The 10,935-nt window shown below is 44.1% G+C and overlaps 1 protein-coding gene across 1 annotated transcript in view; it reads left to right on the top strand.

The window, feature by feature from the left end:
* The first annotated feature begins 2,743 nt into the window (after nt 1-2,743).
* Nucleotides 2,744-10,935, top strand: part of PTER (phosphotriesterase related) — a 66,929-nt gene continuing 58,737 nt past the window's right edge. Inside the window, exon 1 of the mRNA XM_032880908.1 lies at nt 2,744-2,880. The gene's annotated coding sequence lies outside the window, so the exon portion shown is untranslated. The remainder of the gene's footprint in view (nt 2,881-10,935) is intronic.

Here is a 10,935-nt window from a genome sequence, read left to right as displayed (position 1 = left end):
TCTGGATTACTTCATATTTTGACCTCTTCGGATTTTTTCTTTCCCATAGACTATTTTTGTGTAAATACTTAAAACAACTAACTAGAGTAATGAAGACCTGAGTGCTTTCCAGAAGTTTCATCCAAACAGCGAGGGGTTTTGGATGTTTGGTTTTGATTTCATTCTCTCTGCCAATTTCGGGTTTCTGAGTACAAGTACTGTCAAAATTCAAAGATACTATAAAAATGAAAAGCGGGTACCGCGGAAATGAGAGCACATTTGAACTAAACCCTTCTCTGAGAGATTGATTTGGAAACCTTTGGTTCCTTAATAATATGATTTCTAACTTGGCTATTTCATCATAGGCGTATGGCAGTACATTGATATTCAAGGTTTCAAAAAATATCTCCAAGTTCGGCTTTTCCAGGACGAAAGACTGAAAAATGAAGTTGGGCGAGAGGTTTGATACCAGATTATCATTTTTGATGGCAGAATATCCTAAGAGACCCCTTTTATCCATTCTTGTCTGTGTATCCCCAGGGCTAGCTGGTATTGGGGGCTAGCAGTGGAGAATGCTTATTTTAATTACTTTTTTCCATAGGAGAGCATTTGGTGCTTAATCAACAATAGTGCTTAAATCACTTATGATGGGAAATGGAATCACACAGTATATACTCCCTGCCACCAATACTATATGCCACCAACATTTTTCACCATGGCACACTGGATTTGCACGGATTTCTCTCCCTTTGAGCACATGTGTTCACGATAGACACCTATAGTATTAATCTGAAGTTTCTCTGAAGGTGTTTCTTTCAAAGAGAAATAAAATCTAGACTAGTTTCCCTTTAACGCTATGTTTTAAGAAGTAAAGCCAACGAAAGGAAGAGCCTGCCTGTGAAATCTATCACAGATCGTGCACCGATGGATGCAACAGGAGCAGTGGAAGCAGTAGCTTCCATAAAGAAAAACTGACGTCATTTTTAAACATGGATCTTGCGTATAATTTCACATCTGGCAGTACGGACTAGCAAGATGCATAGCATTATAAATAACGGACTTTTAGGTCTTTCCTCAACAGCCATGGTCAGGTACACGTTTATAAGGCTTCATAGTTGCAGCATGAACAAAGTGTTAGCCAGCACTGAAATCACTCTAGAAGCTTCAGTCGATCCACCTATGCATTATATAATCTCAGTATGAGCCCCAGTCATTCATTCCTAGTGATATCCAGTTCTCTCAATACTTATCCCACCAGAGTTCTTTTTTTTTTTTTTAAGATTTTAATTTATTTGACAGAGAGAGATCACAAGTAGGCAGAGATGCAGGCAGAGAGAGAGAGAGAGAGAGAGAGAGAGGGAAGCAGGCTCCCTGCTGAGCAGAGAGCCCAAGACGGGGCTCGATGCCAGGACCCTGAGATCATGACCTGAGCTGAAGGCAGCGGCTCAACCCACTGAGCCACCCAGGCGGCTCATCCCTCCAGAGTTCTTAAGCTCTCCATTTACTCTTGTGCCTCCCACTCTTGGGCCCTATTTTTATCCCATTCACTGTTCCTAGGATTTGAGCAGCCGCCACCTTAAGGACCACTGTTCTCCTTCAGTTCTGTCTCCCTGCCTCACCTTTACCAACAAGCTTCTTAGTTTTACCTTCCTTAAAAAATGAACACACACACACAACTTCATCTCCTTTTGTCTTCTTTTTCTGACTTAAATAAATCGATTAACTAGCCTCCTATGAAACTGCCCTGCTCTCATCTAAGAAGGTGTGGTGTACGGACATCGACCAAAGTAGGTTCTAACCCTGGACGGGCACAAGGGACTTCTCTCTTGGGATCTGTTTTCCAATCTGTAACTGGAGGAGAAAATGATCCTACCACATGTAGGTCACTCTAAAAATTAAGCAAGATAACATATACGCATCGCCTAGAGTAGCAGAATTGGCTTCAGGAAACACTATCCAAGACTATTATTATTAATTATTATCATTATCATTATTAGATGTTTACCTTCCTTTCACATGACAATTGGAGATGCTTCCCATTTTAGTCCTCATCCGCTTTTTCCCAGAATTCAGGATCAAATGAATTGAATACAGTGTAATACTTAAAGGAATTACTCTGTGTCACGACAACTGTTCCTAGCGCTCTTTTGGGGGTACAAATGCTCTCACTTTCACTAAGCCAGCTGCCATAGGAGGTATTAAGGTCAGTTCACGTGCTACTATTCGGTAAAAACTCTGCAAAGATGAGAGACCTCAGGGCCAGGGACATGAAACAGTGGAGAAATAAACCCAAAGTTGCTTTGTATTCAAACGATGATCCAAATCCTGTTTGAGATACCAAATTGCCAATGCGTCCCTCTGATTAGCAATCCTTGGAGGAAGCCGAAATCTCTGCCAAAGCAGTCTTTTCTATAAGACCTGGGACTCTCAAGGACTTTTAAGGAAAATGCAGCCGCTTTTTTTCCCCTTGTGGGATCTAACTCCTAATCCTTTTCGTGCTAGGACATTTGGGGGGTACCTACAATAGACTCTTAAGCAGAGAAAGTGGGCTCCCAACCAGCCGCTGAAAGGATCCTGCGGCTTCGAGCTCTTTAGCCGTTCCAAAGTTAGGGCAGGCCACCCGCCGGACGGATCGCGGACTTGGCCTGGAGGCGGGCTGGGCGGGCCCTGGCACACATCCTAGCCCCCCCGCTGGGCGTGGCCTAGGGCCAGATGGGGCGTAGCTGGGGCCGCAGGGCGTGACCGGATCCTGCAAAACTCGGCCCAGCGACCCCGGGGCGGGGAATAGACGAGGCCCGAGGGTGGAGTGGGAGCCGGAGTGGGGGAGACATTGAAGTCCCCGCAAGCTCGCCCTGCTGAGGGTCCCGGGGGAGAAGGCGGAGCGCAGCGAGCGGAGGGAAGGTGCGCGGGAGCCGGAGCGGGCGCGGCAGCTGTGGGCAGGGTAGGAAGGGTGAGGTCCGCGGGGAGCCGCTGCGGCCGCGGCCGGCCTTGCGGCCGAGCCTTTCGCGTTAATCCCTGCGGGGAGCCCCCGCGGAGGTCCCGCTGGGGAAGGGAGGTTTAAAGCAGCCCGCGCTTTGGCAAGCTGCTGCGTTTCCCCAGATGCGCCGGGGAAGCTGCAAAGACGGGGATCGAGAGGCTGCGCGAAGCCCAGGAGGCTGGCCTGGGCTTAGAAGCAGCTGGTAGCCCCAGAGTCTGAAAGTCCAGCGAAGCCTGGCTTGAAACCTGAGGCCGAGAGTGCGGCGCGGGGCAAGGCCCGAGGGCCCCGCGTGGCGCGAGCTCAGCGTTGCTCGACAGAAATGCTTCGGAGTTGTCGTCTGGCAGCTGCGCTGGGCCGGGGCCTTCTCTCCCATATCCGTTCTCCTTTAATGAGCTTTGAAGTCACACCTCTAAGCCTTGGGCCTTGCCCTTGCCCTTTGTTTTACCGTCTCCTGGTTCTTCTATCCTAAAGGTACTCGAAACACACTTAAGTGCGCCTGCCTTTTGGATAAGAGCTTGGTATTTACAGCCGCAGTGTTATGATATTTGCGAAGACGCCTCAGGTGCAGTGACATCTCCGAGGGGGACACATTTACAGAGAGCTTCTGCCTTGTATAAAAACGTGTCCATTCGTCCTTAAATCACCGCCACGGCGGAGGAAACTGACAAACATTTACTCCTCTCCTAAAGGATCATCGCTTTCATTGTCAAATAGAATGAACGTCAGGGAGAAAAGAGCCCCAAGACTTATGACACCGACTTAGCCCGTTAAGTTTTACTTTGCATAGACAGCAGGGGTGTACAGCAGTTATCCTAAAGACCTAATGTGATTCCAGAAATAACTCAACCCTTTTAAAAAGAAATCTCCGTGCGCACTGCAAAGAGAGATCAGACAACTTGCACTTGATAGCAAGAGAGCAACTTAATTTTAAAAAGGATAATTCGAACACAAAATTCACAGCGTGCTGCTTTATGAAATTATGTTTTTCATTTGTGGAGGCTAGAGGTTGTCTTATTATAAAAGTTACTAAAATATCTGTAATATAGATTTGGGGCATAAAATAGCAAAACTAACTCTGTGATGTGTAGATTAGTTGCCTATTACTATATTTTTAAAAACGCCCTAAAATTTAGCTGATTAAAACAACAGCCCTTTGTTATCAGTTTCTGTGGGTCTGAAATTTGGGTATTGGATAGTTGGGTTTGTTCTGGCTCGGAGTCTCTCGTAATGGTAGAGTCAGTCCATCAGCCGGGGCTGTGGTCATCTCAAGGATTGACTGGAGCCATAAGTTCTGCTTCTTACCTTCTTCACCCGGCTGTTGACAGATTTCGGGTGGCTGTTGGCTGGAGGCTAGTTCCTTACCATATGGACCTCTCCATAGGGCTATTCATGATGTGGCTTCCCCCAGGGCAAATGTTCCAAGAGGGAAGGAGAACCCAAGATAGAAGTCAGTCTTTAAAAAACAAAAACAAAAACAAAAAACCTGATCTCAGAAGTAGCATGCTGTTACTTCTGTTGTTTGCTGTTGATTACACAGACCAGCTCTGGTGCAGTGTGTGTGTGTGTGTGTGTGTGTGTGTGAGTGTGTGTGTGTTGGGGAGCAACACAGGAGTGTGAATACCAGGAAGGATGATGTTGTTGGGTGCCATTGTACCATCTGCCTTACCACAAGGTCTATGTGATGTCCAAGGGGAAATGTCCTATAGGCTGGTGGGTATATTATACCGCAGCTGACGGGAGAGATCTAGGCTATAGATAATTATTGGGGAGTCATTAATCGTGATATATGAAGCTGTTGGAAGTGTTTAACAGGACCCGGGGAGAGAATATAGGTAGAGAAGGGAGGAGGAACCTGGACCCAGTACCCAGGACCCCAGTACTTAGAGATCATTGGAGGAGGAGCCAGCAAAGGAGGATGGCGAGTGAGGTGGGAAGAGAACCAGCACAGTGTGTGTTTTGGGGTGACTACACTGAAGGACAGGTTTCACTGGACAACTTTCCCCTTTCCCATGTAGGGGCAGAAGATAGCTTGAATATGGCTGAAGTGAAAAGAATTTCTGAAAAAATGCAATTTAATATAGTTTGCAGTGTGAGTAGTTAAATTTTGACCCAGATAAAAGCAGAGAAAAGGAGAACACATATATAGGTTAGAACATTCAGAGTCTTGAGAAATCTATGTCTGTATCCTCAGTGCCCTCTCCGTGTGGGATTATAGTTGGTAGAGAGCCCCATGTAAGGATTTTAGGGGTTACTTTCAGAATTAAATCTGAAGACAAAATAATGAACTGAATAACATAGGAAGAACTACTGACCTTGGAAAATGCCCATCCTTCCTTCCATATGCTTTACAGCGTTTACCATATGAGGATTCTTTCTCCTCACATGTCTTAAATAGCCCAGTGAGCCATCCAGTAACAATGGGAAAATTAATTCCTGATTAAGTTCTGCTCAGTAGCCCTATGAACTTTACTGTTAACAGGAGGACCTAAGATGGTTGAATATATTTTTTACACACCAGATGTTCTTTAGGGTGCATTTTCAGTAGTCCCAAGTTTTTCTAAAAAGACTTCCCTTTTTTAAAAAAAGGTTCTCATTCATAGACATCCTCCCTCACTTAAAAAAAAAAAAAAGGAAGAAGGAGAAAAATAAAATACCTGCTCCCACCTGGCCACCTGGCCACCTGGCCTAAACCGGCTCTGAGTGCCTATTCATGAAACAGTGAGAAATATCTGCCTGAGTCCACATGCTTTGTGTGGGAGTCTCTCTGTCCCCTTCCAGCGGGGTATGGCCATGTGCCTTGCTTTGGCCAATGAGATGTAAGTGGAGTGACGTGTCACTTCCAGGTAGATGCTTTAAGAGCCAGTGAGAGGTCTGTCACATTCTCTTTCCCTCTGCCACAGTGACCACCAATTTTTTAGATAGTGGCTGCTTGGTCAGCTTGGACGGGACAGGAGGACACAGAGCAGTGCCCCCTGTCGACCTGTGTTAGACATGTAGCGAGAGCTAGATACAAGCTTTTCTTATGTTTAGGCCCCAAGATTTGGGGATTTGTTTGTTACCACAGCAGAAATTAGCCTATCCTGACTAATGGACTCGGGAAAGAGCTGAGCCGCATGCATCCAGGGATTACTGATTTCCAGTCTAACAGACACCTTGGAAGACTGGGAGGGAAGGTGCTGTAGAAGGCTCGCTGTTGTGCCTAACGCTGCCCTTACTGTTAGGGAGACAGGCCTACTTGTTTCCACAATAATCAGCTTCATGATTTTAATCACAGGGGCAAAATGGTAGTTAGGTGTTTCATTACACCCTGTAAGGGTAGCCGTTGTTAAAATGTAAAATACAGAAAGGCTCAATGTGGGGACACCTGGGCAGCTCGGTCAGGTAAGCATCTGCCTTTGGCTCAGGTCATGATCCCGGGGTCCTGGGATTGAGCCCCACATCGGCCTCCCTGCTCAGCGGGGAGCCTGCTTCTCCCTCTCCTCCTGCCCCTCCCCCTGCTTATATGCTCTCCTTTGTCCTCTCTCTCTCAAATAAATAAATAAAATCTTGAAAAAAAATAAAAGAGATGATTCTTCCCAAATATGATTATCCACGGATGCATCTCAGAAATGATCTTGTCACCAAAGGACATTTGAAATGCATCATCCATAAGCCTTTTTTTTTTACGCAGCTTCAAGGATTTTAAATATGGTTTCCTGGCTATCTTATTTTTGAGCTAAGGGCATCAGACTTCGGTTTTGCTCTCAGTGTCCTGGAGGCAATGTGTTCACACTTCTACTCTGAGTCAAACAGAAGCGCAGCAGGGAACATTTTGCTTCGGGCAGAGCTATGCTGTATTCTTAGGGATGTTGGCTATAAATCCATTCTCCCTAGAGGTTAACAATCAAAGTTCTCCCCCTCTCTTACTCAGACGAGTGATATGATGATGATAAATTGCTTGGACATGACCGCCCCAAGCACTAGCATGATGAATTATGTCGCTGAGGGCATGACCACAGATTCTCCATTGTCAGTCTGCAACATTGAATATTGGCAGGATTCATAAATAGCCTTCTGCCAATTTTGGTCACCGCTTTGCATATTAAGTTCTCTGTTTTCACAGGTCGTGGCTCTTAGTTCTTAATCAACTCTGTCTTTCCCTGAATTCACTTAACTAATCAACTTTTTGTGTTTTTTTCTGTTCCCTACTTGCTAAACGGATGGGGTGTTCTCACAGTTGTGTTCAGTAAACATTGAGGCTTTCTTCACAGAAACTGTTAAAATAGTAATTATTAGTCCTTTTCACTAAATCCAGAGTAATAACAGCTTATCTTGCAGTGGCTTAATTGGGTAATTATTTAGTGTTTGAAAAGCACTTAGAAGAGGATATTGGTAAATATTGTTGTCAATTTAATGCTCCTTGTGTAATTCCAAATCCACTGCAACCAAAAACTCCTTAGTATTACTGTGTAGTGACAATGATTTCTTGATATTGCTTACTATTTTCAAAATTGTATATATACTGATTTGGGGATTTTTTTTTTTTTTTTTTGGAAAGAGGAAAGAGAGCTTGGGGGAGGGGCAGAAAAAAATGGAGAGAAAGAATTTTTTTTAGTGTTTTTTTTTTTTTTTTAAGATTTTATTTATTTATTTGACAGAGATCACAAGTAGGCAGAGAGGGAGGAGGAAGCAGGCTCCCCGCTGAGCAGAGAGCCTGATGCAGGGCTCGATCCCTGGACCCTGGGATCATGACCTGAGCCAAAGGCAGAGGCTTAACCCACTGAGCCACCCAGGCACCCCAGAGAGAGAGAATCTTAAGCAAGCTCCACGCCTGGTGTGGGGCCAGATGCAGGACTCAAGCTCACAACCCTGAGATCACGACCGGAGCCAAAATCAAAAGTCAGACGCTTAACTGACTGAGCCACCCAGGTATCCCCTGATTTTTGAAATAGTTAGAATATTTTCATAAACTCCTCAAGTTATTGTGTTTATACTGTCACATTTCTACATGTCTTGTCTATTATATTCGTTATGTATCTGAAAAGTGCAATGTTATTAGTCTTGCTCTCTAAGGTTTGGAGGAAATGTAAAGCCCAGCCCCCAGTTCAGGGGTATGTCACAGGGTACACCTGCTCCATCATCCGTGTGTTATACCTGCTTAAATCTTCTGCAAGCCACCTATGATACCCTGGCAAATAGCTGAAATAGATAACTCTGCGTCCATACACCTGACTGGCATCAAAATTTGTCATGAAGCATCAGACTGAATCATACGGGCCTGGCCATCCCTTTCTTTCTTTGTTTTGTTTTTTTTTTTTTTTTTAAGATTTTATTTATTTTTGTTTGTCAGACAGGGGTCACAAATAAGCAGAGAGGCAGGCAGAGGGAGAGAGGAAAGCAGGCTCCCCGCTGAGCAGAGAGCCCTATGCAGGGCTGGATCCCAGGACCCTGAGATCATGACCTGAGCCGAAGGTAGAGGCTTAACCCACTGAGCCATCCAGGTGTCCCCAGCCCTTTCAACAAAGTTTCTACCCACTCTGTAGACCTAGATCCTCCACGTGTAATTAAAGGCCACCTCCGTAGCTTGGCTTAGATGACCTCCATCACTGATGGTATTGGTTTGCTAGGACAGCCATAACACTATATCACCAGCGGGGTGACTTAGACAACAGGCATTTATTTTCTAACAGTTCTGGAAGCTGAAAGACCAGGGTCATAGTGTTGGTAGATTTGGTCTCTTATGAGGCCTCTCTTGGCTTGCCAGTGGCTACCTCCTCTGTGTGTCCTTCCATGGTCTTCCCTCTATGTTGTCTGTGTCCTAATCTCTGCTTATAACTACATAAAATAGTCATATTGAATTAGGACTCACTGCCCAAACCCCATTTTAATGAAATTACCTCTTTAGAGGCCATATGTCCGTATCCAGTTACATGCTGAGGTACTGGAGGTTAAGACTCCAATTTATAAGGTAGGGGGAACACAATTCAGTCCATACTACTCAACTGTAATAATAATGGTCTGTGGAAACTACCATTTTTGGAGTTACTTTCATTGATTATCAAATGTGAACAACCAAGTGATGACTACTTTGGAGGGTCTACTCAGCTTGGGAACTTCTTAGCATTACTTGGAGGAGGGTTTTATGCTTGTGACTTAAAACAGTGAAGTAATTAGATAGAAATTGTAGCAACATGATTACCTGAATCCTATGTACTTTATTAAGTGGTTAACCATAAAATGTACATAGTTAAGTATACCTTACCATCTGAACTCCCACCATCCAAATATTTCTTACAACTCGCCAATATTTTTTTCCTCAGAATTTCCTCTTTGAATCCAAACTTGCGAATATTAGTCCACATACTTGTGTCATCAAAAAGGGCAACAGGATGTGGAGGACACTGTGATCCTATAGTTCAGATATCCCCCTTAGAGGTCAACATCTTGTGTTGCCTTCATGTCATCAACTGAAAATGTCTAAGAGAGGTGATGAACATAAGAAGCTAGAAAAGCTCTTACATTTGAAAAAGTATTGGGACTCTGAAAGCCTCCAATACCTCAGTTTGACTGTCCCCTCTCTCCATCTACCATGGGTACTATAGTTGTTTCTGGAAAGCTTTACCGTCTGCCTTCAGAATAGAATAATAACTTTTTTTTTAATTCCAAAAAAGAATGTCTTTTGCAGCTCATTAATTGCCAGAAATCCTTAGAAGATTGTTATTGTATGGGTTTATAAGAGTATTTTAGTAATATTTGGAATAACTGGTTGGTGTTTTTGAATGAGCTGTGAAACATTCATTTTCCCCTTAAAAACTGTTTTTATTGGAATCTATCGTTGAAGCTGGGTGCTAGATACCTACAGGTTCCTTACACTATTCTCCCCACATAGGCAAGCTTTTGAAAATGCCCACATTAAAAAGTTGAAATGAAATAATTTTAAAAAATAAATAAATGTAATATATAACCTCCTGCAATGCAAAATTTGGTACCTATTGTGTTTTCAGGGAGAAATTACATTTGGATAGTGAGGTATGTGGGCATATGTAAGACACTACATGTGTAAGTAGAGTGTGGTTTTCACTACCAGTTGCTCCATAGAAAAGTACTGTTGGCACCCTTATCCAGGGTCCAAGGGTATCTTTGCTAGTTTTGACCCAGATTATTTGACATGTTTTTTTAACCACTCCCTGGTGTATGGCATGTCTGTCACTTCGTGAGTCTGCCTTTCTACCAGTCACAGAATAGAATAGCTAACAGAATAGAATAGAATAGATTAGCTAATAGGACAGAATCGCTGCCCAAGCTGCATTTTCTTCAAGTAGAGTCTTTCACTTCAGACACTTTCCATTTACAGTTGCACAAGTCCATTTCACACGTGAATTCAAAGAAAAGGGCACTGGCTTCCAATCAATGCACCACGCCCGGTGAATGCCTTCTGTCTAGTACTTTCTATTAAAAAAAAAAAAAAAAAAAAGTCCTCTGCTACTGCAGGAAGGATCTTTCCAGGTTGTCACTAGGCAAGAAAACATCTCTGCTGAGTGTGCTTCGAGGTCTGTTTCTCCAAAGCCCTGTCTCCCTCCTGTCACTGCCATTGCCCGTTCAAGTTCCCGAAGCTTCCACAGGTAGGATTAGGGACTGTCCTGGGCCTCTCTGGCGCAAGTCTCACTCACATTGCTGCGTAAGTCAAAGACCTGACATTGATTTCCTTTGGCTTCTGGGTTGCTTTGAACTTGCCCCCTCCCCATTCTCATTCAGCAAGGTGCATCTTCAAGGTGTTTCTCTTTGTCCTGTATAAATACTTTGGATTAGCTTAAGGTATAAGAAGTAAAGAATCTGCTGTTTTAGCACTGACATTACTGAGCTTTGACCTTACAGCCGTATTTGATCTGGTGGGTGTTCCAGGGTAAGGGGTGGGGGGTGTTTTCCTACATCCTGCTCTGCAGGGCCCCCTTTCCCCTTTTTTGACATAATCCATTCCTCCCACGCATTCTTTTTTCACT

This window comes from Lontra canadensis, unplaced genomic scaffold (assembly GCF_010015895.1).
Source record: "Lontra canadensis isolate GAN:19392208 unplaced genomic scaffold, GSC_riverotter_1.0 scaffold72, whole genome shotgun sequence".
NCBI lineage: Eukaryota > Metazoa > Chordata > Mammalia > Carnivora > Mustelidae > Lontra > Lontra canadensis.
This window is presented reverse-complemented; position numbering and strand designations above follow the sequence as displayed.